The sequence below is a fragment of the Aethalodelphis obliquidens genome, unplaced genomic scaffold, assembly GCF_003676395.1.
Source record: "Aethalodelphis obliquidens isolate GAN/ISIS:26980383/991018 unplaced genomic scaffold, ASM367639v1 scaffold12, whole genome shotgun sequence".
In the NCBI taxonomy this organism is placed as follows: domain Eukaryota; kingdom Metazoa; phylum Chordata; class Mammalia; order Artiodactyla; family Delphinidae; genus Aethalodelphis; species Aethalodelphis obliquidens.
This window is the reverse complement of record NW_020837956.1, coordinates 9924177-9951683: the sequence shown is the minus strand read 5'-3', so window position 1 is coordinate 9951683 and position 27507 is coordinate 9924177. Positions and strand designations below refer to the sequence as shown.

At 48.8% G+C, this 27507-nt stretch overlaps 1 long non-coding RNA gene across 2 annotated transcripts; it reads right to left on the bottom strand.

The window, feature by feature from the left end:
• Positions 1 to 12110: 12110 nt before the first annotated feature.
• On the bottom strand, positions 12111 to 26991 carry LOC113624127 (uncharacterized). Of its 2 annotated transcripts, XR_003434229.1 has the most exons (5): positions 26873 to 26991; positions 13764 to 13925; positions 12900 to 13087; positions 12520 to 12645; positions 12111 to 12385 (listed from the first exon to the last, which is right to left on the bottom strand). It is a non-coding gene; the product is annotated as an uncharacterized LOC113624127 (long non-coding RNA). The 2 variants fall into 2 exon arrangements; XR_003434230.1 differs by lacking the exon at positions 13764 to 13925.
• Positions 26992 to 27507: the final 516 nt, after the last annotated feature.

Sequence of the window (27507 nt, the reverse complement as noted above, 5' to 3'; positions counted from 1 at the left end):
CCTTTATATAAATTATTTCATTTCTTTAGAGTCTCATAAACAGCTCCTTTAAGATGAGTATTATTTTTTTCGTAGAGATTACTATTTTGCCTGCGGCTTCTCACCCTGAAAATTGCAGAGTTGGATCTGAAAAAATAAAAGCAGTATCCCTTGAAGAGGGAAGGGAAGAGCCCTCATTCTCCCGCCTCCTCTCACTAAGGCCCCCAACACTGCTGGTAAAACTTGCCCATTTCCCCTCTGTCCCCCCAATCCCCCTGTCCTCTACCCTTGCCCCCAAGAGACTTCCTGCCACCCACACCCATATGGCTTGCCAGCCTGCGTCTTCAGGGGGCGTTGCATAACTCTGCCCTGGCTGGGCCACTGGCCCTTCACCAGCTGGATTCACCTATAGCCACTGCGCAGCCAATGCCAACTTACAATCTACCCCGGCTAGGAGTAGTAAGGGTGGGGGGAAGGGAGCTCTATTTATCTCTACAGAGTAAAAGCAAGTATCAATACAACCAAGAGATGGGAACTAACATTTGTGGCATGCATGCTTTGTGCATTGAGCTGGCTGCTTTGCACATATTTTCTCATTTAATCTTCCCAACAAGTCTACAAATTATTATTAACCCTGCTTCAGATGTGGAAAGGGAAGCTCATAGAGGATAAGTGACCTCCCTGAATTTATGAGTTGTTTCTCTTGTGGAAAGAGACTGAGAGATATAGCCTCCAGGATCCTGAACACATGACTCATAGCCTCCTATAGCCACCCCCAGGAAGTTCTCCAAGGGTTATAGATGCCCCGGGATGATGATGGTGATGGCGATGATAATAGTATTAACAACAACGTAACAGAAACATTTACTGAGTACTGAACACACACCATACACTTTATATACATTATATCATGTTAACATACATAATAAATCTAAGAGATATGTACATTAATGACCCCCATTTCACAGTCAAGAAAACTGAAGGCTTATAAAGGTTAAGAGATTTCCCACATTGGAGTCTATAAAATAATGGAGGTTGGATTTCAACTCAGGTAAACTGACTCCAGAAACCAAATGCGACCACTGGATTAGTATGGTTAGGTCCTATGTGCCAGAAACGTCTAATATAACAGTGACTTAAACAAGACAGTTTATTTCTTTCTGAATTAAAAGAATGCTAGAAGCTGACAATACAAGGCTACGTGGCATTTCCTCAATCTTCTGGATCCAGGTCATCACTCTGCCATGCTACAGTACATCCCTCATTCTCATGTTCTCAAGTGGCTGCCAGAGTTCCAGGCATCACATCTGCATTAGCAAGATGGAGAGAAAAGCACAGGTCAAATATGACCTGTCTTTTAAAGATGTTTCCTAAAAACCAACCATGCTAGGCATAGTAAAACTTTATTCTAGCTGGGCCTTTGGCCCAAACCTCATCTTAGTGAGCTAGGCTGGACCAAGTATGAGCCCAGTGCAGACAGGCTTAATGCTTGGATTAGGATGTAACAGGCCAGTGGCTTCTCTGTGGTCCTTTCCACAAGGCCTGTCTTGCCACAGCCGCTAAATAGCAAACATTGAGAGGAAATGCCCCTATCTCAGGGGCTCAGTAAATATTCTCAGTTGTGTCCTGCCCTTGGGAAAAGAGTGAGGAAGAACAGTGTTTAAATGTGTCTTTTGGCAAAGGCTGCTTGACTTTTGGATAAGAACGAGTATTGACCGACTCCAAATCCCATGTTGTTTGCACTGTACCGCCTCTTTTTTTTTTTTTTAACCAACATTGTCCTCCAGTAGTTGGTCAAATAAATAAATGAGGCTCATAAGTTTTAGTGGCACAGACGCATCTTTCAAAAGCTAGGGAATTGCTCCGAGGGTCCCTGCCACCCAAGCCAGAAGGCACACTGGCACTACAGGGAGAGTGAGGGTTTTGAGTCACTCAGTGACAGAGGGAAGCCTATAGGATGGGACAGACAAGGATGACTTCAAGATGAGCCACATTTGGGCCTCACATGGGTGATGAGAAGAGGGAGATGACTCACTGGAGTCTTTCAACTTCGCTGACGTCTGCATTTTCCTATCAACTGTGTCCTTCCCGGTGAAGGCACACCAGCCCACGGGACGGTGCCAACTTCTTTTCACTCTCTAAGCGGCCTGCTTCCTCCTAATCCAAGACCTTCTCCTGGCGGAGACACTAAAACGGAATGTTTTGACCCCACTGCTTGACCCCGTGGGCATCTGTCCCCAAGAACATTTGAACTCACTCTCTGTAAAGATGCCCCTCAGGCTCCGTCTCCCTTCTCCGTCTGTCACTCTACATTCACTTTGCATCATAGCCACCAGCGAAACTTTTGTATAAGAGAAACAATAATTGATAAATGTTCTGTAGTTAAAAAAAAAAAAGACGAAGAAGAAGAAGAAACTGATTAATGAACCAACTCTTCCTGTAATATTTATGCAAAATTGAATTGATCCAGGTAGAAATCATTTCAGTAAAATAAAAATGGAATAATTTAGAAAGGCTTTCAGAAAATCAGAAAATCAACTACAAAGGGAGAAAACATCACCAGTTCCTCCAGAGGAAGCAAAACTTGTCCTAGCACTTAGTTCCAAAGTAAATTTCTCACGTGGATGTACCCATGTTCCGCTCTGGGGCTTCTTAGACCATTTGAAACCACCGACTTCTCTGTGAATAGCATTACATCTGTGAGTCCACTTCCCAGAATAATAGCACATACACCCATGCAATCACATTCAATCTCTGGCAATTCCCAGGTTCCAGAAGCTCATCCGTGGATCCCAGTTTAGGAACCCCAGCCTACGTTATGGGTGTGGCAGGGACACTTGCCTCGAACACTTTCCAGGTGGGGAGGGGGCAGAGGAGGGGAGGAGAGGGAGGATTTCCCACTGCCTGACAGGGAGCTGCACTGGGAGATCCCCGAGATGTGGCTGGGTTGAAATATGGTACCATGTGCCTGTAAGCCTTACCATTCTGAATTCAAAATTTATAAACTCTTCCAGTGGTTTCTTTTTGTACTTGTCTCCCTTCCCCCCACCTTTTAAAATGAAAGACCGTTTTAATATATTTAAGTAAAGCTCAGGGGTGGTGACAGAGAATGTTGTCTTAATTTAGATCTGGATAGCAAGGGCATTCCTGCAGGCTTAGAGTTGGGGAATGTAAGACTGAGAAATTCAGACCAGTAGTTCTGGGCTGCGGCAGGGTGACACTAAGCCAAGCCCCCCAATCCCTGCTCTTCCTGAGTTCATGAACCCCTAGTGTAGAGGAATGAGGGAGGGCTTTGACCTCAGACAGACGTGCATTTAAAGGTCACTTTGTCACTACGTCACTTACTGCCTGTATGGCTTGGGCAAGCCTTTATATCTAAGCCACGTGTTAAGTGTCTGGCACATTGTAGATACCAAATAAGCAAAGGTCAGACTTCCCTGGTGGCACAATGGTTAAGAATCCACCTGCCAACGCAGGGGACACGGGTTCGAGCCCTGGTCCGGGAAGCTCCCACATGCCGCGGAGCAACTAAGCCCGTGTGCCACAGCTACTGAGCCTGTGCTCTAGAGCCCACGAGACACAACTACTGAAGTCCGCGCACCTAGAGCCCGTGCTCCACAACAAGAGAAGCGACCGCAATAAGAAGCCCGTGCACTGCAATGAAGAGTAGCCCCTGCTCAGCGCAACTAGAGAAAGACCACACGCAGCAACGAAGACCCAAGGCAGCCAATAAATAAATAAATAAAAAGAATGACTAAAGAGTATTAAAGAAATAATATAAAATAAGCAAAGGTGCCCTGAGAGAACTTAGATTTTAGTGGTGTGTCTTAGTCCGTTTGGGCTGCAGTAACAAAAATACCACAGACTATGTGGCTTGAAAATTTTTACTTCTCACCATTCTGAAGGCTGGAATACCAATATCAAGGCTCTGGCAGATTTGGTGTCTGGTGAGAGCTCACTTCCTGGTTCATAGATGGCCATCTTCTTGTTCTGTCCTCACATGGTAGAAGGGGAAGGGAGCTCTCTGGGGCACTAATCTCATTTAAGAGGACTCTACCCCCATGACCTAATCATCTTCTAAAGGTCCACCTCCTAACACCATCACATTGGGGGTTAGGCCTCAATCTACGCATTTTGGGGGGACAAAATATTCAGTGCATACCATGGTATAATGCCCTCAGAGTCCAAGGGCAATAAAGAGGCAGAATGCCCATCTCTGGGGTCCTGGAGAATGTGCTCTGAGATTCATTCAGGATGTTGGGGCCAGAGTAGAAATCTCAGCATTGCTCAAAGAGACCCAGAACCCAGCAGCACAGCCCAGAATCATTCCCTGAGGAGAGATTAGAGGCTGAAACAGAGGCCACCCTGTTGTGGATGAAAAGATTTTCAAATAGCAGTAAAAATGGAGCCGAGAACACCAAAGACAAGGCACAGAGCTTGGGGGAGAAGGGGGCAAGGCTGCTCCTGGCATTTGGAACAGAACAGTTGATAAGTCCCATCTCCACTGCCAGGAGTCAAACCGAGTCCTGCCTTGGCGTCCTGAAGACCTTTCCCACCTGCCTTTGCCATGCCCCATCTGACTATCCAGGAGCAGGCCTGGCTGGGTGTCCACACCCAGCAAGGATAACAACTGGCACCCAAGGTGAACTAGACCAGCCCAGACTTTTCCCCAGATGAGACAATTTCCAGAAAAGAGATCTGCCGAGAGACGAGAGCTACCAAGAGTGGGGAGGGCGGGGAATGGTATACTGGGGCCATGTGGGAAGAGTTGATTTCTGGTGTTGCCCACACACAAAGATAGCAGAGAAATCAAATGCATGAGGAAGGGGCATTGTCCTTCACAGCCCCCATCCTTGGGCATTTATCTGGGGTCTGTGTCCTCCGGAACCCAAAGGTGCTGGACTGATCAGCGCCGGTCTCCCTGTGAGGACCCATCCAGAAGGAAGGCTCTCCCCGGTCCCACCCCACCTCCTTCGGGCACCCTTCTAATCAAATTAGCCCTAGCGTCCAATCCAAAACACACATCAAGTTAGCCCCAGCATCCCATCCAAAACGCAAGGAAAGGAAGTGCAAGCGAGGATTCCCAGAGATTCTCCAGGCTGATTCCATCCCCCGCCTCCCCCAGCCCTCACCTCAGGCTTGCCCTCTCCTTGGCAGGGCTCAAGGCAGGCTTATTTCCCCCAAGGTTGTCACAGACCAATTTTCTAAACTGCATGAAAACAGAAAACAAACAGAAAACCAAATCCACCAAAGCTTGAGTCTCAAGAAGAGCTTGGCAGGCAGGAGCAACGTGCTAACAATTTCATGCTGTTTTAAGAGTTTCTAACTAAGCGACATGTACCAACAACCAGATGTGCCCTGATACCGGGAGAAGAGAACATGGGCTTCTAGAGACATACAAGGATTTTTGTAAAACAGGAAAACACTCATCAGGAAATTTCCAAGCTTCCAAGCGTGCTGGGCCTGGGGTCGGTGGAAGATTGTCTCGTTCTGCCCACCCTGCAAACTCATTCACACAACGATTTATTCAGTTCTGCCACAGAATTTTGGTCAGGCCTCTGTGCTAAGCACTCAGGATACCAAGTAAAGGCTCATAGCCCGGGCAGGACAAGAGCAAGGAAACAAATATAATAGCAACGTAATATAATATGTTCTGAAATGGAGGAAACAAGCCCAGGAAAAGAGGCGTTACTCAGTCCACGTGGGAATCAGTGTGCTTCCTAGAGAAGATCTGAGTCAATGTATTTCAACATTTATTTATGAAGCACTTATGTGCTGAGGACACAGGTAAGGAAAAAGTCAGGTATACTTCCTGTCTTGTGGTATTTACTACAATTAGGGGAAGCAGCAGTCATCCCAGAAGTGAATGAAAGCACGTTGGCTGTGCCCACAGCAGGCGATTCCAGAGTACTTGGTACCTACTGCGTGCAGGATGCTGGTGCCGGCACCGCAGAGACGCACACCAGCCACAGGCAGCACAGCCTTTAAAGGAAGCCAGTGCCAGGAATTCCCTGGCGGTCCAGTGGTTAGGACTCCACACTTTCACTGCTGAGGGCCCGGGTTCGATCCCTGGTTGGGGAACTAAGATCCCACAAGCTGTGTGCGGCCAAAAAATGGAAGCCGGTGCCACCTCTTATTTATGGGTCTGTGGCTTGTGAACGGGCTTTAGTTTCCCCGTGGGATGAGGTCATCTTTGAGTCTGTCACCAGGGCCCCACCCAGCTCTAAGGGGACCACAGTGTTCAGCAGAGGCCAGGGCCCTAGGCTCCAATCTGCCCCAATAGGACCATCCCCGTGGAGTGGGTTGGGGACTGACCCAAGACAGACAGACACGTCCATCATGCTACCTTCAACTTCTATCCCATTAGCTTATCACCACCTGCTTGTCTGCTGTGCACAACAATTAATATTTTTATTCGTCCTGAAATTATTGTAAAATGACAGTTATTTTGCATTTGGGTTTAAACTAGTTAATGGGATAAACATTAACACACAAGTTATAACATGATTTTTGTAATACCGTATTTTGGGATTTCTTTTACCTTTAAAAAAAAAAAAAAAACAGCTTCCGTTTTCTCAGAAAGTAGCTGCTGGCCTGGGCCTTCCTTAGCCTGGGAGGTCACTCCAGGTCAGAAGTTCTCCTGTGCCCCAGGGAGTCCGTGCTCCCTGCAAAGTCCATTAGCTCAGGCTTAATGCCGTCCTAATGCCAGTGGCCCTCTTTATTAGGGCTGTGTTTGTCACCTGGTAACTTGTTTATTGCACCAGTTCTAGGGTGGGGAGGGGAGGATGGGCGTGAAGGTCACAAGTAGGTGGGAATTGCACACCTCAGGCCAGAGCCTCCCCCTGGTCATTATTTTCCCAGAATGACCTCTGGGGATGGGGAGTACCCAGCCCCCCCTGAGCTAACACATGACAAGCCAGCACAAAAGAACTGCAAACAGGCCCCTAATTAATGGGTTTGCTTAGGGCTGTTCCTCTGTTTAGGGACTTCATCCCAACAGTTGCAGGCTCCATAATCGTTAATCGGTCACTACTACTTTTCTGCGTGCCGACCGCAAGCCCAGCTCTGTTCCAACCACCACGAGGAGAGAAGAAAAGAAACAGGAACTCAGACCCGTGCCAAGTCCTTCACTCATGAGCCCACGAATTCTCACAACCAACTCGAGAGGAAGGTATTATCATCCCTCTTTTCGGATGAGAAAACTGAGTCTCAAAGAAATTAACTAGCTCAAGGTGATCAGCTCGTAAGCAAGAGAATCAGAATTGGAACCTGGGTTCGACTGACTCCAAAGCCTGGGCTCTGGGAGGTAACAGACCAACGGTTCAAAACTGGTCCAAGACAGAAGAGCTCACGGCTGGGTTGTCCCAGAGGCTCCTAGGACACTCTCTGGACCCTAGGAGCCTGGGGAGAGGGCACAGAGAGCGGAGGTCCTGAGAGAAGACTTTCTAAAGGAGTGGCAGCAGGGGCTGGGCCCCAAAGGGTGGGGAGAATCATACGTGTTTAATAAGCTGTACTCGAGCACTTTCTCCAACCACTAAGTCCAGGGTTGGAAAGGATTGTGGAATCTGTGCCTCACTCGGGGCCAATAAATGACTAGTCAAATGTCGGAGGAGGACGTGTAGACACACACACACAGGCACACACACGCTGACCCACCTCGGCAGCTCCAAACAGTGCCTGGAACGGGCACAAGAAAAGAGGACCTCAGAGGGCAGCGAGATGTTTGCACCGGGCGCCAGCAGGGATTAGGGCAAGGGCCAAACCGAGAGGAGATGTGGAGCCAGCAAGTCCTGTGACCACCCTGGAACTGGGAGGTTGGCAGCTCCTGGAATGTCTCAATTTAGACCTTGTCCCAGAACATGAGAAATGCCAAGGGTGGAGGAGAGGGGCCAGGAGAGGATGAAGAGTGGGGACTGACTGAGAGCTGGGCTCTTTCTCCTTTTAATCAGCCATGTCCCCACCTCTGAGCTCTCCCTCCTTGACCCTCAAAATACACATGAGCAAGGTGTTCAGACCCCACAGCTCCACGGGAAGAAATGCACATCACAATCCCATACAGATTCACCCAGGAGTCTCTCCTGGGTCCTGGCTCTTTCCACACTGATGTCTCTACCAGGCAGAAATTCAGGACCCCCAGGCCAAGCCTGGGTCTGGTCAAAGGCGGACAAATGAGAGCCAGCCAGGATCTGGCCAGCCAGGCCCGCACAAGCCCGTCCCCTGAATGGGGTCTGTGCGCCAGCCCCGGAGGAAGCCTGTGTGGGCAAGCTGTTCTTCCCTAGAGCTGGGTTAAGAACATGAACCCTGCCCCTGAGATCATCCAAGCCCATCTTCCATGGCTCCAGGACTTGACACACTGTCCCACCATCCATGACACACATGACGTCACCAACAGGCTGTGTTTCTGAATTAGATTCCGGAATGAGCTGTTGGCCCATAGGAGCGGGCCAACTCTTACCCCAGTGGCCAAGCCTCTTAATCTCCTGGAGAACAGGCTTGGAGCCAGTAGTCAGGCACTGGCCAAGATTTGATAAGCCAAACCCTAAACAGGCGGCAAGGCCCAGGCCCAGCTCCATCTACCAGTCAGCACAGTTCCCCTGGAAACCTACCTCTCACTGAGATGCCCAGCTCTCCACACTGAACTGGGACCAACCCTCTGTGAGCAGGGGTCCCCACAGGTGTGAGCTGAGGACGCCAGCCCTGTTCTGAAGCTACCCGCTCCCTCCTCCTTCCCTCCCTTCCCCTGGCTTCTCTTCCAGTCTTCCACAGAGTCTCTGGCTGTTCCCGTCTTCAACTAACTGGTCAGGGAGGCAAAAAGCCCATTTATTATTTTAATTTGCCACCAGCTACTGAGGTTTCTCTGGAGAGAAACCCCACAGCACGTCTAGGATGTCTGTGGGAAAAGATGTGCTGGAAAGCCCGGCTCTCCACACTGTAACAGATCAGGAAGGAGGCAAGAGAGAACAGGAAGCACAGAAGGAGACCCAGTCGAGAGCCTGGATTTCCCAAGACTTGAATCCCAGCAGAAACAGAAAACCAAGTCCGTGACCTTCATATAAAGTGTGGTGATTTATTATTCTGAGAAGACAGTGGTGTCAGGAGGGAGATGCGGAGACTTTCCAACTGCAGATATCTTAAGTGAGCATTCCTCCTAGGGCACATGCCAATGCTCCAGCCTCAGTAATGCCTGCAGGGTCGGACCAGCTCCTGAGCCTCACAGATGGGGTGCTCACCTCAGAGCAGCAGGGAAAATGAGCCATGGCCTCAGACCTTGGCTCAGCCGGTTCTCCAGCCTGCACAAGCCCCCCTGCGCTTTTCTTGAGGCTAACTGGTTGAGAGACTCTGCTTCAGAGGGGAGACCAGCACCAGCTGAGGTCTTCAATGCGACAGACTGGAGGGATGATCCAAGGGTACCCTTCCTGATTATCTGCATTTCGCTGAGCATGCCCAGCTAACTAACCAGCTTTCTCGCTCCATCCGTCTCTCCCTCCCCCCTCTATCTTCCCTCTCCCTTTCCCTCTCTCCCCGCCCCCATCTCTCTCTCATTCTGCACATCTCTTGCACGTGGGTCTCCTGCTGGCAGCTGGCTCTTTCCCACTCTCTTCCCCCCTCTCTTCCCCCCTTTCCCCTCCCTCAAGCCCCACATACTCTGAAGCCAGCAGGGGGTGAGCTGCTCAGAGCCGAATGGAACAGGAAACTGCACTTTTCACTCTGAACATGTTGCAGGAGAACAGCCTCTGCTGAAAGCCAGCCTCGCTGGGCTCAGCTGTTGAACAGCAGCTTCAGGGACGCGCTCTGGCTGCGGCTGTGAACCATGCTTTCCTTTTAATCCCCGCTCCCACGTGTCCCTACATTTGTCTGAGTCACCATCCGCTCAACACTGTCACCTCCAGCCCATCAAAGCCTTTCGGCTCCCTTTCTCTTGGGCATATGCAGCCTAAATGGGGCGAGTGCCAGAGGGTGAAGAGGGCACCTCAGAGGAACTCCCAGGGACCACCTCAATACAAAAGACTGTAGATACGCCCGGAGAAGTGAAGTTCAAGGATACTGTCCATAGGCACAGTGACATCCCCACACACCCCTTCCAGGCTGGTCTGGGGGCGCTGAGCGAGCCCTATGGAACACGGGATGATGGACTTCCTAGGACAGGGTTCAAACAAGTACACATGAACCTCACCTCAGATGGCAAGAGCCCACTCAAGGCCTAGAGGAAGCCGTACCCGCAACACACATTTTCCAACACTGAGCATTTAAGTTTGTCTACAGAGTAGGGTTGTCAGATAAAATATAGGATACTCAGTTAAAACTGAATTTCACATAAACAACAAATAATTTTCTAGAATAGGCATTCCTAAATATTGCATGAGACATATTTATATTAAAAAATAATATGTTCACTGTGTATCTGAAATTCAAATTTAACTGGGCGCCTGTGTTTTTATCTGCTCAATCCAGCAACCCTACTGCAGAGCTACCTGGCTCCACAGCCATGCTAAAAATGGTAAGAGTGCCACAGGGTGAAAGGGACAAGAAATCCCAGTCAGCTCACCTCTTTCTTGGCCCCCAGGGTCCTTCTCCACTCCTCATCTCCACCCTGGCTCAACCTAGCTCTCATCTTGGCTTCTCTTGCCTCCATCCCACCTGATCCTTCCATTGTTCCCAGCTCCCGTGGCCCAGGCGTAGGACCAGTGCTTTCACCCCTTAATTCAGCTGAACTGAGGTCGAATTTTTCAAAAGGAACTTTATAGAAATATTTGAATTCATTAAAATAATACAGTCGTTGTCACATGTAAGGAGATCCAATATCAAACAAAGCCCTGAGACTAGATAAGTCTAGACATGGTCTGGTCGTTCTTTTCCATCAGTGGTTCTTGGATTCGTTGACTTGTAGCAAGGCTGCCCCCTCGATGAAGCTGGACCAACATTCTGGAACAGAGACTCTCACTGGCTATCTATTAAAATATATAGGAAGCTTTTTGCAGCTTATTCCAGACCAATTAAATCAGAATTTCTGAGAGTAGGGCTCAGGTATCTGCATATGTAAAGCTCCCCAGGTGACTCTAATATGTAGCCAGGGTTGCAAACTCATATACATTGGAATCACCTGAAAAGCCATAAAAACTACCAATGATTGCATCCCACGCTCAAAAATTCTGATTTAATGGGCAGGAGGTGTGGCCTGGGCATTGGGATTTTTAAACACTCCCTAGGAGATTTTAACGTGCAGCTGGAGAACCACAGCTCCTCGTACTTCAATAGGCTTCAGATCTTCCAGGAACCTTGCGAAAAGGCAGGTGCTGACTCAGTAGGTCTGTTGTTGGGGCCTGGGATGCTGCATGTCTTACAAGTCTCAGGGGATACCAGGGATGTTGGTCCTCAGGCCACACTTTGATTAGCAAGGTCCTAGACCAGTAGGCCTCAAACCTAGACGCACACTGCAATCACCTGGGGAGCCTTGACAACTCCTTCAGCCGGGGTCCCACCCCAGAGATTCTGATGTAATTGGCCTGAAGCGGGGCCCGACCATCCAGATTGTAAAAGCCTCCCAGGGGACTCTACGTGCAGCAAAGGTTGAGAACGTTGGCTGGAGACCAGCATCTAGGGGTCATGTTACAAGTGGCCCTGTGACCACTCTCCACAAGCCGCTCTGACTCCCCTCTGTTCCCTGCCTCAGGGAAGACACTTTTTTTCTCTTGCCTCAGAAGGCCATGCCCTCTGGTAAAAATTCCCTTTCGCCCACTTCGGGCTGAATAGAGCCTCTAATTCCCAGCTCAGTTGCAAAAGAGAAATGATTGACCCAACACCCTGAAACCAGGGACTGGTCAGAACCGGCCCAGCCAGGCTTGCTCTGTTACCAATTGTTCCCTTTGCTCAAGTGGCCTTCTCTAAGGATGCCTCTGCTAGAGGAGCTATGGGCCACAGATGAGCGCGCTCCACCCTCACAGTCACACCCAAAGAAGAGAAACTCTGCGCTTTGACAAGGTGCTGAGCAGCTATCGTTACTTGGTAGTTCCCAAGCCAGGTTAACACACGACCTCTCCCCTCTCCTTCCTTCCTCATCCTTTTGAAATGAAATTGTGGCAACTGTGGGATAAGATGTTGCTTACAGAGGAACCAAAAAGGACGACGTGGAATTGAGGAAATTATTACTCTCTTTTTTTGGTGTGATTGCCATGAAATTATTCATGAATCATTTTTTTTCCTAGGGGATGATCCAACATATCATCTGGAATGCATCTTCATTAGTAGTTTTCATCCTCTGACAGAGCCTGTGTCTTTTGTTGGGAGTTGGGTGTTGCTGGTAGAAACGCCCCGTCCACGTCTTGGGTGTACAGCGTTTGTGTAAAGTCTGAACTCTAATGTGTAGAATTTGCAGGTCGCTGAAGTGTCACAGTCTACTGAAATGGGTCTGGAATCAATAAGGTACACATCAAACTCAATTGTGTTTAATTTTCATTGCTACCTAGAGGAAAGCCGAGCATAGCCCTACCCGAATGAAATTAAACATGAAAGCCCATCTGAAGTGTAGAAGCGATACTTAACATGACCTGTAAATAGGCTGAAACACGGCAGCCCGGCCCATCACAACATCATCGTTCATTTTTCTTTCCATAGTGGAGGTGATGGCTGCCATAAGAAAATCAGAATAGACAGGAGCCCATTGCAGATCTAAAGGAGAACAAAGTGTTTTCAGTTACACACCAGCAGGACTTCCCTCTTTGCACACCCCTGGAGTCTCTTCCGAGTGGAAAATCAGAGAAGGAAGGCGAGTAAAACAAGGCCCTTCTGAACTTGGCTGGCCCCCGCCCCCATGCCGCCCCAGCTGAGTTCCCGGGCCAGTGAGATAATGCAAGGCTCAGCCCTTGTAGCTGACATGGGTGGGGGGCAGACGCCCACTCTGGGCACTTCCAGCCGACACTGACCTTTCAGTCGTGGAAACATTCCCCAGACCGACACTAATCGGGGGCACATCTGGCGTTTGGACTGCATCCAGATGGGGGTTGTGTTCCTTGAGTCAGCATGATAACCCGCTGGGGAGGCCCGGGAGGGGAGAGTGCAGGCTGCTGAGAGCAATCAGCATCTTTGGTTCCGGGTCTGAGATGTGGTCATGCTGTGGGCCAGTGAGTCATAGGCTGGAGACTACCTCATCCCGGTCCACCAACCCTCCCTGCCCACACCAATGGAGGAGAGAACTGGAGAGATCCAGAGAGCCCCAGCAGCTACCTCAGGGGTCCACAACTGGCCAGGGGCAGTCTAAAATCCCAGTGTCCCAACTCCCACTATCGTGCACTTCCCAGGTTTCTACACTCTCTCAAAGTGTAGTGTAATACATATTATCTCAAGATAATACGCGGTCTAAGGTGATGAAAAGAACCCAGCTGTTTCTTCTCTGCTAACTTTCTGTGACTTGCAAATGCACAGGACAATTTTCCAAAGCAATGACAAATTCCCTTGGTCTCCATCCCCTGCGCCCATCCTCCCACCCCAATTCTTCCACTGGAGCTTCTTTTTTTTTCGATTCAGAAGGAGAAACTGCCCTTCCAGTCTTTTATCAGAACTGAACACGATACCTTATCTCTCATCCCCAGGACAAGAGACTGCAATTGGGAACAAGACCTCATGGTACCGAAGACCCAACCATACAGGTCAGGAATGAGCAAGGATCTTGGCCAGCTCTTGGCACCTGCGTCACGAAGCCTGACACCTGTTGCAGCCATGCGCAGTACTGCTAAAGAGGTAATTAAGCAAACCAAAGCCAGGATAAAAGGGATTATTTCCCCTCTCACCCACACAGAAGGCTGTGTCCGGCTGTCAGAAGGAAGTTCTTTCCCTGGCCCCTGAGGTACACTCCCCACTCCTGGGCACCGTGTTTCCAGTCTCCTCCAGTGATCCTTTCCTGTCTACACCTCCAGGCACAGATAATTACGGAAATCAGGAATCTCATCCACCTATTCAAATCACGAAGAGATTAACAGGATCTTCTAGTATGAAAACTGCGGAGATCTGTTCATCCTTCTCCCTTTATTTGTTAAAAGTACTAAAAGAAACAGGGAAATAACCCAGGTGAAAATTAGACCCATATGGGTGATCAGCTTCCCCCAAGTAAGTTTCAGCTCCTCCGGTAACTAACCAGCTTGCAGAGCTCACCAGCACTATTCTCTTCCTACTACACCAGCCTTCATACAAAGTGCCACTATCACCCACCACACAGTCAACTGGGTCCTCTTCTGGGATAATCAGAAAGGAAAAATATCTTCACTCCAACTGAAGATATTTCATTCCTACCCACCTGAAGTTCACTCTCCCACCCCCAGACCCTCACTCCTGTTGTCCCATCTGAGCAACAGGCTTTGTCCACCCTGATGGACAGGACAGTAGCCACTGAGACAAATGAATGATACTCCTAGCCCCCTTTAGGGGACAGCTTATGAGTTTCATCCTCCTCAGGAGGATTTTGTAACAAGCTGTCCAGGTCTCTGAGAAGGAGCTCACAGTCACTACCACTCCACCTAAGCCAGCTGAGGTCCCTGCTGGTACCAGCCCTGTCCCCCCCCCCCCCCCCACAGTGATTTGGTACAAAGCCACTTCGTGTTCCATGCCAAACCGATAATTCACAACACTCATCAAAATCTGCCTCCATCAGCTGACTCAGCATCCCTGTTTTCCTGAGCAGCGTCAAGCTCCCTACACCCTGACACCCTAGCCTTCAGCTCCACTGTTTACATCGCATGAGAGCTGTGGGCTTAGAAAGCCCGATTCCCTTTGGATCAAGTATGGGGATGATTCATCCTCTCTGAAAAGACCACCACCCCTTGATATCCATGCCAAAAAGATTCTGAGATGGGGTTCAGAGAGGACAGAGCTGGGGAGTCCTGTTGCCATGGAAACCAGTGTGCCAGTTTCCAAAGGAGACAGACTAGTTTTGCGGGGCAGCACTGCTTTGCCAGGGTTCCTGTAGAAACGAAGGAGGCCTCTGGCCTGGAGCGGCTGTGGATACGGCCTGGGATCACCGTGGAGCCTCGGGCCACACGGATGCTTCCCTGTCCCCTATATCTAACCTCTTCTCACACTGAGAGATCCGACCCACCACAGACATCCCATCCGGCCTCCTGGGCGGTTTCTTCAGCACAGCTCCCCAGCCACGTGAAAGGTTCATTCTACGTCTACAGACAAAAAGGGTTTTGACTGACTTCTGTGTTTTAGGAAGTGCGTTAAATTCCATTAAGTTTCAGGTGGGGGGGTGAGCAGGTTGACAACTAACAAGTTGTCTGAACTTTTTACATTTCTCCTCAGTGCCTCAGTAAGGTTCACGACAAGGTCATCAATGATAAGGAGGGAGACCTCCCAGCCAGACTGTCCCTCAGCCCCAAGAGGACACCTCACAGTGATAAGCTGACAGGACTTGGAGTCTGATTCACACACTGGAAGGAGTGTGGGGCGAGGGTTGCATGGAGGGGAGTCGAGGTCCCAGAGACAGAATGTCCAGGAGAGAGACAGATGTAAGGGTCAACAGATGCTCAACCTTCAAGGGAGGGGTGGGGAAAGAGACAGTCCCCATCAAGTAAGACATATAACAGAGATGGTAAGTTCCAAAAACGGAGGCTTCAACTGTTGGAAAGTCCTGGGGGCCAAGATAATAAAACTGATAATAGACTTTGAGTGCTTCCTTATGCCAGGCACTCTATGCTATGTAGTCTCCTACATGTGTTACTGTATGTAATCCTCATAACAACCCTGTGAGAATAGAAACCATCACATGCCCATTTTACAGATGAGAAAACTAAGACTTTGAGAGGCGAGCAAGGTCACATAGCTAGTAAGTGAAGGAACTGGGATTCAAACCAAGGCGCATCTGACCAGAATGCATACTCTTGACCATGAGAGCAACAGATCCTAGAAATGGTGACCACGTCCATTAACCAATTAGAAACTAGTATGTGAGTGATGTTGGGAGAAGTTTTAAGATCCCAGAAGATAGTTGGCTTCATCCTGACTAGGATATTAGTCATTCACTCCATGCAGCACCATTTTCAGGAAAAGCATATTCTGACGCTTATCATAAGTGTTTGTATCCTATGGTCAGATAGCCCCCTGCCTTCCCAGTGCTCCTTCCGACAAAAAATACAACAGAGCATGATTGGCTGAGCTAAGACTCCTGAACAGAAGCCCTTGATGTCCCATCTGTTAATGGGATACCAATCCATGATTTCTCCACCTTCTAGGAGTCCTGGGGGAGGCGGTAGGCCCTTGAGACACAGGATACAAAACCAAAGCAGGATGAAGAGGCTTCACCCATCTCACTCTTGCCCAGGAATTTCCTCTATCTTCCCACACACTGCTGTCCCCAAATCACCCACCAGAATTAGGCCGAAAAGCCTTAGGAATCAGTCAAGAGACAAGATGGGGACAGGGGTCAGATTTTCTCTTTCAGTTGATTGTTTTCTGATTCCTTTAGGTCTGGTCTAGTTAAGCCGAATCCATCACTCTCAGTGGGTGGTGGGTGGGGACAGGTACAGACACAGGTAGGAGTTTACCTAGAATGTTTAAACCCTTGGCACAAAAAGAAAGGCATGAGAAGCTAACCTGAAGAGGGAGATACAGTTGCACAAAGTTAGGGGATCTAAAGAGCCCCCTAGGTACCAGAAGGACCAACATTGTAAGAATTTTAAGAGGTGATAAAGGAGGCAGATACAGCTAAAAAACAGGTGAAATTAATTCCTTTCTCAAGCCGCCATAAAGGTGAATGGCTACCAGATGGTCAGACAGAAATACCTGTCCACAGGCTGTTGGAGAAAAAAAAATAAATGCAAGAAGAAATCGGATCCTCCACTGAGCAGGTGAGCAGGAAATTAAAATATCTGTACACTGACCACAATGCAGGACCACACATGTTCATGAAGAGGCGGTTAGGAAGATAGTGTGAATATGACTTAGCATCTGTCCCCTGTCTGCCAGCCCACACCCAGAGAAGACAGCCACAAACCTCACAGTGCTAGAGGGAAGACCTTCCAGGAACACCCAGCAGTCCCAACAGGGTTGAAGATGTGACAGCAGGGGCCAGGGCCACTGGGGGTAAACTACCATGCATCCCAGACCATTTCACTAGACCAAGAAACAATATATTTTCCTGAGCACTGACTAGAAACCAGCCACTTTGCTGGGATCTTTCAAAGGGTCCCACGCAGCTTCTCAACTGGCTCTCACTGATTCTTGCCTCCTGTGTAACCCCTTCCCCTTAAGTGTGGACTGGACCTAGGGACTCACTTGCAACAAATGGAATTCAGCAAAAGTGATGGGATGTCACTTACTCCCATGAAAAAAAGTTCCCTGAATTTGTGCTCCGCAGACCCCGCTCTGACCGATGGTGGCTTCCTCTCTTTGAACCATCCCTTCTGTGCCCTTGTTGCTACATTCCTCCTAGAAGACGCAGACGCACAGACACACACACACACACCCAAGTTCTCCCGAAGTAGGAGCGAGCTCAGCCTCCTCTTGCCATTGTTCAGCTCCTTCCCAATCAATCTCCTGCCAACCACAAATTAGCATTACACAGGCATTTACAGTGCAGCCCCCAGGGACAGATAGAAGCTGCTAATCCTTCAGAAGGGCCACTGGTACAATAGCACCCGTGGGTGGTGAGCTCCTTTGCAGCACTTCCCGCTCCTTTGCGAGCTGGCCAAGTCAACCTCAGATGGCAAAGTTAGTTAATGGGCCCGGAGCAGACGGGAGACAGGAGGAGCCCAGGGAGCACCAAGCTTCGCAAATGGCTGCATGACCGCATCCCTGAGCCCCTACTCCCAGCAGAAGGCTCTCTTGGGTTGGATTCCCTCTAGGAGCTTCTAGCCTGGTCCTCAGCGCACTCTTCCATTTCCCATCTTTACTGGTTAACCGCGAGGAGTGACCCCCGGTGGGACCAACCTGGGGCATGAAACGCCCTGGGGCCAGGCCAGCGGCCTTACTGAAGTCTGACTGAGCTTTCTGATCCCAAAGGCAGGCAACCCTGGCTGAGCTCCCAGGGGTATTTTTATCCCCAGGCGCTGCCTGTCTTTGGGCCCCAGGGGCCCCCGCGAATGCTGCCCTTCCTGCCACAGTCCCGAGGGCTGGCTCTTGCAGCAGGTACTTCTGCAGTTCCCTGACCTTATCCCGCAGCCCTCTGGAAATGAGGGGGGGCATGCAGAGGAGAAGCGTCTTATCACAAACATTTCCTGCCTGTTCCCTTCGGACCCTGCTGCATACCACAGCCCTTCCCCGGCCAGTGCCGCCACCAGCGGCGACCCCCGCAAGGTCTCCATCAAGGATCTGCAAGGCAGGGGCCCTCCACACCTGTCGCGACTCCAGATTCTTCTCCATCCACACTGCTCCCTTCTCCAGGGAGCTCCCAGATTCTCACAGGCCACCCAAACTGACTCAGTCCCTGAAAAGCATGGAAGGATGTCAGATGGAACCGGAAAGAAAGAGGACAAAAGGCAGGTAAGGGTTTGGAGTTCAAAAAAGAAAATGTGGGGGCTTCCCTGGTGGCGCAGTGGTTGAGAGTCCACCTGCCGATGCAGGGGACACGGGTTCGTGCCCCGGTCCGGGAAGATCCCACATGACGTGGAGCGGCTAGGCCCGTGAGCCATGGCCGCTGAGCCTGCGCGTCCGGAGCCTGTGCTCTGCAACGGGAGAGGCCACAGCAGTGAGAGGCCTGCGTACCGCAAAAAAAAAAGAAAGGAAGAAAATGTGACTCACGGCTGGAGTTCTGCCACCTCCTCTAGGACCCTGCCGTCTATCTCTGACAAACAGAGAAACAGAGAGGCAGGTGAGAGAAAGACCTGCACACCTATGTGTGTCCGCGTGCGCAGCTATGCCACCCGCATCGCTGTGCCCACTGTTTGCCCTCTGCGTGTGGAGCCAAAGCCTTTGGGACTAGTCGGGGTTTGTGTGCCGGGGGGCTGGGAGCTGACAGCCAGCGGGTCTCGGACCAGCAGAGCCCAGCTGTGCTCAGCAGGTCACTGAGCTCCTAGGTCCCTCTCCCCTCCCCACACCTGGGGTACCCTAGTGCCACCCCTCCCCGCGGCCTGCTCTGGCCTTCTCTCTGCCTCCTGCCCCCAGCTTGCTGTGTGGTCCAAGCCCTCTGCCAGGAGGAGAGGGAGGGAGCGAGGGATGGGCCGGCATGTTTACAGTCAAGCATAACTGAACCTTTATTTTAAATAAATAAAACTTTTAGCCAGTTTTATTTCCCTTTTCTTTCAAAACGCTGTTTTCTCTCTCCCCCTCCCCCCTCCCCGCCTCTTCCCCTTCCCATCCTGGCTGAGCCTTTATCTTCGGGGCCACCCAGGGAGGGGCTGTGGGAGGAACAGAGGCCCAGCTGACCCCAGTGCTTAGTGTCTTCTCAGGTCATGTGACACACCCCCACTGCTCAAATGCCCACAGAGCCCCTGGGGTTCTTCTGAATTCAGGGATGTCCAGGCCTGAGGAATAGAGACTAAACAGGAAGCCCAGGCCCCACCATCAGCATGTTGTCCATCTGTTCTCCCCAGTCATAGGGGTGCCCACCCTCCCCCCAACTCCACTATGAAATTGCCATCCATCTGTCTTCCACTTCGGCCTGTCATCTCTCTGTCTCCCCCGATGGACCCTCATCTATCTGTCCCTCCCACAGGACAACCGTTTCTAAGTATCCCCTTTTAGTTGTCATAAATCTACCTTCCCCATGAGATGTCCCACCTGTCCATCATCCCATTGGCCTGTCCTTCCATCCAATCCCCTTGATCATGCTTTTTTGTCCATCTGTCTCCCCGCCGATTGGATATACTTCTGCCCATCTGTCTCCCTGAATGCGACTAGCAAAGGCAGGTCTCTGAGACCTAGGGACAGCTGAAATTCTGTTCTAATTTTGGCCCCAGCAACAATAATTGTAGCTACCATCAACCAAGTATCTACTCTGTACCATGCACTGTACATGCATTACCCCCTTTAATCCTCCAACAGCCCTGTGAGGATATGCTTATTCCCCCATTTTACCAGTTAGGAAACCGAGGCCCAAAAGAGTTAAGTGTCTTGCCTAAGGTCACACAGCTCCTACTGGCAGATGCAGGGTCCAGAAACGGTTCTGCCCATACTGAGTAGGGGTGAGAACACAGTCTTCTTACTCCTCCACCCCCAGGATGTAAGACTCCCCCGAGCCCGGCTTCTCTGCACATTTAATTTACACTTTGCTGCTGGCTGTTTTGGGACTGATGAAGTTTCCTCCCTGCCCTGGCTCTGCACAAAAGTACAGGAAGAAAAGCAGCCAGATGTGAGAAGGATTCGAAGGTTCTTTTGGGGGGATCGAGAATGATGTTAAACAAACATCCAATGATATTCTTTCTGCGAAACGATCCATTTTCATGGCACCCAGGAGTTCGTCCAAGGGTCTCTGGGTCACTGGGGAAAAGTGTTCCGTGTGCTTTGGCTCCATATTCTTCCATTGGCCACAAAGAGCTAATTCTTTCAATTAATGAAATCAGCACCGCTGATGGAGATGTACTGACAAATTATTTTCAAGATGAATATATTCACACCGATGGTGGGGCTGATAGTCCTGAAGGATTTGGAGGTACAGAGCGAAGGTCCCCCCACCCCAGCCAGAGACACTGAGGTCATTCACGATGGTCGATGGTCGGGATGTTGACCACTGCCTCCAGGGACACTTTTCTCCGCCTGGAGCCGTGGAGGCGGGGCTGGGTTGTCTGTGTCGAGGGGCTGCCTATCAATGGGCTTCTGTATGGCCCCAGCAGGTCCCTGGCACCCCTCCCCTCTCGACGGGTGCCCCAGCCAAGTCCCCTTCAGGGCCTGGTCTGAAGGGCCTATTCAACATTTCGGATTCCCTGATGGGAAGCGAAAAGGAGACAGACAGATGCTTCCGTGGAGCTGAGGAAAGGCTGGAGGCCTGGAGACCAGAAGGGAAGCCTGAAGCCACAAAGGAGAAGCCCAGTGAGAAGAAAGAAGGAAAGCTGGAGGTCTTGTGGGATGAGAAAGAAAGGAAGGAAGGGAGAAGGAGAGGCTGGGGGAGGGGACAGAGGGTGGGAGGACCTGATAGGGAGGGAAGGAGGCCAGAAGGAGGCCCCCAGGAAGAGGGAGAGGTTGAGAGAGGGAGCAGAGCCAGAAAGCAGTGTGGGATTTTTTAAAGCCACAGATTTAATTTCCTGATGTTTTTTCTTCAGGCTGATATTAGCAGCATTTTCCCTTCCCTGAGCAGATCTACTGGTTGTGGTAAAGTGATCCAGAATGTGCTGGGTGACAGGACCCAGCCTTTACCTGGACAGGCCCACAAGGATGACCCAAGGTCAAGCCAACATCTCATCTCCTTTTTGGACCCCTAGAGAATAGGACAGACCTAGCTCTGTCCAATCCTGAAGGAGAGGAGGAATAGTTTCTAGGCAGCTCTGGTAAATAAGTGACAATTGGAAGCCAAGGGTGAGATTAGTCCTGTTAAACTACGCAGGGCGGGGCTTCCCTGGTGGCGCAGTGGTTGAGAGTCCGCCTGCGGATGCAGGGGACGCGGGTTCGTGCCCCAGTCTGGGAAGATCCCACATGCCTCGGAGCAGCTGGACCCGTGAGCCATGGCCGCTGAGCCTGTGCTCCGCAAAAAAAAAAAAAACTAGCCCGGGTGGTTTCTGTTTTCCTGCCCGAACCCCAACTAAATCAGTGTTCTGAGCTTTGAGGGTTGCAAGTTAGGAGCTAAAGAAACCCAAGCCCAAGCGCCCTCCAGAGCATTCTACGCTACCTCCAAATGTCTTTCTAAAGCCTGATTTTCCTGCTTAGAATCCATCTGTGCAGCCCTGGCCCAGGAAAGCAAGGCCCTCAAGAGCCCAGATGCCCAGGGTGATCCAAGACCAGCTGCCTGGGCATGCCCAGGGGCTAGTACCACAGACTACTGGAGCAGAAGCTGCATTGTACCAAGACCCCCAGGTCACCCATGTGCCCATGACAGTACGAGAAGCCCTACTCCTGACTGCTTCCAACTCACTCCAGCTAACCTGCTGCCACCATGGAGGACTGCTGTCCCAACATACTGGAATCGTAAACGTCTCCAATACACCTTTCACTTTTCCAGTTCTGAGCGCTGGTTCATGTCAGCCCTTCCATCTTGAAGATGCTTCCCCCTGTGCTCACTTAGAAAATCTCACCGACACTTAAGACACTACCCAAATACTACTCCTCCAGGGAGCCCCTCCTACCATTCCCTTCCTTTGCCAGAGGTTAGAACTTTGACTGCAGTTGGTTTCATCACCCATGGAGTGCTTTCCACTTTCTGTCTTGTGTATTTACCAAAGAGCGGTATTATGTAGTGGTTTACAGGACTTCCTAGGTTCAAATCTATGCCCCACTGCTTCCTACCTGTGGCACTCAGCAAGTGCTTAACCCATGTGGGTCTCAATTCCTTCACCTATAAAATGGGTATAATAATTATACATACTCAATCCTACTTGTAAGGACTTTTTAAATATATTTATTGCATACCGATATGCCAAGCAGTGGCATATAGTATCTGCTCAATAAATGATTGTCGACTGAATGCAATGATCCAAAAAACAGTGTTTTTAATCACAGAGGAAATAAGATACTATCCATAAACATCACAGCTTATCCAACCTAGTACAGTCTTCCCAAGGCTGATGGATGGTTTTGGGTCCCTTTTCCTAGAACCATAATTGGTTTTTTTAAAAGAATCAATACCTGTTGTTGTTGTTGTCTTTCTAATAATCACTGGTTAAAAGTCCTGCTTCCTCAATTTTGTTTCCATGCTGTCCCCTTTTGGGTTCTCTCTGCTGTAATCCCTGGTTCTCCTCTGAAAACTTAAAATTTTCTTTCAGTATCTTTCCAAATATTTTAACTGGTCATAAGTATTTATTTTATTTTCAACTTCTTTTATAATTTAATCAACCATATCATTAACATTCTTTTGACTCCCCCAAATTGTTTCTTAAAACTCTTATTCTATGTTTTTATCTCCAAGGAAATACTTTGGCAGGGTTTTCTACCAGGAATGACACATTCTTTCCACAGCTACGCAGAGGGGGAAATTGAAAACCAACAGAGTCACATTGCCTTGATCCTATACCCAAAGAATTCCTCATATGCACAAGTCTCCAACTCCCCACTGGCCATATTTCTCAATGCTCTCAATTCTCTACCAAAAATGTTCTTTCTGGTTAAATCCTAATGGAAAGTGAAATGAATACCATGAAAAGAAGCTCATTCAAGATGGGGGTCATTCCCGAGTGCAGTTGCCTGGGATTACGGCAGTTCCTGATACGAAATATCAGACCCAATTATGGAATTTTTTATTTCAATCAATAAGCATTTTTAATTTCCTTTCAGAGTCCCATAGAGTGACCTGGTTTGATTTAGATGTAATGCAAGTATCATCTGTCTCCCATGGTGTGTCTATGTTCATGTCTCAATCTTCTTTTTATTATCTGGGGGCAACATATTGATCAGTGCAACCAAGTTCTTTACACTCCAATGGAAAAAGAGTTTCCCTCTTCTTGCCACTCTCACCATAGCTTAAAGAAGGGAGAAAAGGGCCCATTAAAGCCACTCGTTTGAGATTTCAAGGAACTGGGGAGAAATGGGACCTCGGGCAAGTGGGAATGTGATCTACATGGGAAATCACTGCAAAGATACCTGCCCCTCCACAGGTCATTGTGTCCGAGGCTCCTGGAGGTGCAGCCCTGCGGGAGTGGCTTCTTATTGGAAAATGCGGCAAACAAACATAGCACCAGCAGAGACAGATGGCTCTGTCTGTGCAAAAAGGACAATCGGTGCACTTTCAAGCCCAGGGGATGGGAGCAAGGCTTACAATTTGAGCTACATGTCTGGAAACTCAATATTGCCCAGAGCATCAATTACCTCACAGACTCTGCTGCTGGGAGGGCAGGAGATGCAGGGCAGGTCTCTGACATGAAACTCTCTGTGCACCTTTTAACTAACGCTAAGAAATGTGCACCAGATCTCCTAGAAAGGGAGATTGTTCTGCCTGGTTGAAGGACACAGGAGTCATCAAGATAGGAATTTGAGTATGACAAAAATATCAAGAGGTTCCCATGTCTGCCTTAGCCTGGGGAATTAAACAGCAGTGGGTTTACTTGGGGATGGGCCATTTCTCCACACCAAATTCCTGATCAGGACCTCTTTTCCAAAGAGCATCATAAGAACTTCACCTGCCCTGCCTGCTGCTAAGGTATCAAACGTCTTTGGTACTCAAGCATCAAAGTGTGAGGAACCGTCTCATCTTGATTCTATACAGGTTGGTAATTCCAGGTACCTGGCTGTTACAGAATCTGAGTGTGAACTCTCTCCAGTCGCTCTGAGCCTGCCGCTAGACAAACTCTCTCCAAGACTTCATTCAGGTCTTCTCCACCAGCATTTAGTATGGGCCTACCAATAGTCTTGACACTACTCTAGGCACCTGGGATACAAACAGTCAAGACATGGTGACTACCTTCAATGGGTTTCTTTTCTAGTAGAGAATGCAGATGTGTGAATTAATAACAATAGCAGCTACTATTTATTGAACCCTTACCATAAGCTTTTTTTTAAATTTTTTTAAATTTATTTTTGACAAATAAAAATTGTCTATATTTAAAGTATACAATGTGATGCTTTGATATATGTATGATTTGTGAAATGATTACCACAATCAAACTAGCTAATGTTTCCATCACCTCCCATAGTTAAACATTTTATGTGCGTGTGTAGTGAGAACACTTGAGATTTATTCTCCTAGCGAATTTCAAGTATATACTGCATTACTATTAACTACAGTCACCATGCTTTACATTAGGTTTCCAGAACTTGCTCATAACTGAAAGTTTGTACACTTTGATCAATATCTCCACTGTTCCCCAACTCCCTAGCCTCTGGTAACCACCATTCTACTCTCTGTTACCATGAGTTCAACTTTTTTATTTTTAGATTCCACATATAAGTGAGATCATGCAATATTTGTCTGTGTCTGGCTTATTTTACTTAGCATAATGTCCTTCAGGTTCATGTATGTTGTTTCAGATGGCATGATTTCCTTCTTTTTTAAGACTGTATAATACTCCATTATATGTATGTTATATGTAAGGCTGAATAATATTCCATTTTATATATATACATAGATATATCACATTTCTTTATCCATCAATCTGTCAATGGATACTTTGTTTCCACCTTATGATATGATATGCTTTCGACAAACATGAGGCTGGGTACTTGCGACAGCCAGCCTCCAGGATTGCCCCCAAAGATCCTCACCTCCTGGTATTCATGTCCTTGTGTACTCCCCTTCTACACTGAGCAGGACTGACATGTGTAACTGATAGAATTCATAGAAAAAATGGTGTGTGACTTCTGAGGCTAGGCCGTAAGTGCTATTGCATCTTCCATCTCGTATCAGTCACCCTAGAGAGAATCAGCTGCCGTATAGTAAAGACATTCAAGAAGCCCTATGGGGAGGTCCATGTGGAGAAGAACTGAGGCCTCCCGCCAATAACTAGTGAGCAGCTGAAATCTTCTGCCAACAGCCATCTTGGAAACAGAGCCTCCAACTTAAAACAAGCCTTCAGATGACTGCAACCTCATAAGAAACATCAAGCCAGAGTCACTCAGCCAAGCCATTCCCAAATTCCTGACCCGCAGAAACTGTGTGAGATAGTGTTTATTATTGGTTTAAGCCACTAAATTTGGGGTAATTTGTTATGCAGCAGCAGATAGCTAATACAGTGCTTTGTGCTCATTATCTACTGAATCCTCACACCAGTCCTGTTGAGTATTTATTCTTGTCCCAACTTTACAGATGAGGAAACTGCAACTTACAGAGGTTAAAATAAGATGCAAAGTCAGAGCTAAAATCTAACTCTACTGGACTTCAAAGCCTGTGTTCTTTCCTCTGTACAATCAAGTGTTCTCAGTGCAAATGTATTCTGGGGACATCTAGACAGGGAACAAAAAGTCTCAGTGGGAGAAGTAGTTCTACCTGGAATGAGACATGGGGAAGAGGCAGGCAAGACTTGTTAGAGTACGTAAGACTTGCAACGGAAATGGAGGATGAGATGTTGACCAGGTAGAGACACAAGGAGACGGCTCCCACAGGGAACAGCATTAGCAAAGGCATGGAGTCTCAGCCTGGGGTGTTCAGAACTTGCCTGGAGTTTCTAGATCTAGAAAATCAAGGCCTTGTGGCTGGTTCTCCAGGGGAAAATCTTGGTTCTAGTGCAAGACCTGCTCTTGCAGTCACAGGAGCCCCCAGATCGCCAAAACGAGTGCCTTTTCCACAAACTGCTGTCACAGTCCCTGCTTTTGATTAACTCAAATCCTCTTAGGTTCCCATTTCTTCCCTTGGTCAGTTCTCTTTTATAGACCCAGCTCCCTGGCATGTTTGAAACATGTACCACTTACTTCTTCCTGGCAAGAAACACTTGCTCCTTACAAAACTGTAGTTTTGACTTTCATTCATAATATATCTCTTGTCTACTGCAAAATATCGCATGAACCTTACTTCCTTCTTTAAGGGTTACTGGAATGACAAATCAGAAAGATTCAGGGGACCAAGTGTACTGGATCTCAGAAAGGCGCATCTCTTTTCTCATGGTAACCTTCTGGATACATCGGTGGATTATAAATCAGAGGACCACAATACGGGAGATTAGTAGCTGGTTTAACAACCACATCCAAAGGATACTGACCCTGGATTGATGTCCAGTTCTAGAAGACAATCTATACTCATGTGACTGATGGCTCTGCCCACAGCCCTCTCCCAGGCAACATCTTTTAAATCAATAACTTGAATGAAGATATAGAAAGCAGACTTATCACACTTTCTAATGGCTGAAACGCGGACCATTGGTAAATAGGTGGGATAGCAGAAATGAAAACTGCGTACCTCTCCAAAGACCAGCATAGGTCAACTCTACCAAGAGGAATTTCACCCGAAATGAAAGGTCCTTTACTTGGGTTCCAAAAGCCACTGCACAAATACACAATGGAGATCTCTGGCTCAGCGGTAACTGTAAAAGGGAAAAACATTGAAGAGTGTTAGCCAATGCTGAGATAACTAAGGAGCAAAGATAGAGCTGCGCGGATCTGGCTTTCTGTGGAGGAGGGAAGAGGAGGGGCAGTTTAACTCGGAAGGGTTACTCCCGAGATTCTGCAGCCCTCACCACCCCAGGGCTGTATTTAGTAACTCCCACTCTACTCCATTAAATGTGTTTGGGTTCCCAGACCCTACCCACCACCCTGCCCCCAGCCTGAGCCTCGAGCCCTTAGAAGGTAAAGAGAAACGCTGAGAGCTTGGAGTCTGGGAAGAGCTTGGAAACTAAAGCTCTCTGAGCCTCTCCCCGCTTGGCCCTTACCCCTGCTGATAAGGATGGAGAGAAGCTGGCTGACAAGTGATTGGAAACAGGAGTTCCCAAACCCTTTAACCCTTCCCTAGCCTGCCCGTGCGCCTGGAGTCTCGAAACGCTGAGGCCCAGCTCCCTGGGGCTTCCTATCCGTACCAGGACTCTCTGACTCTCCCCA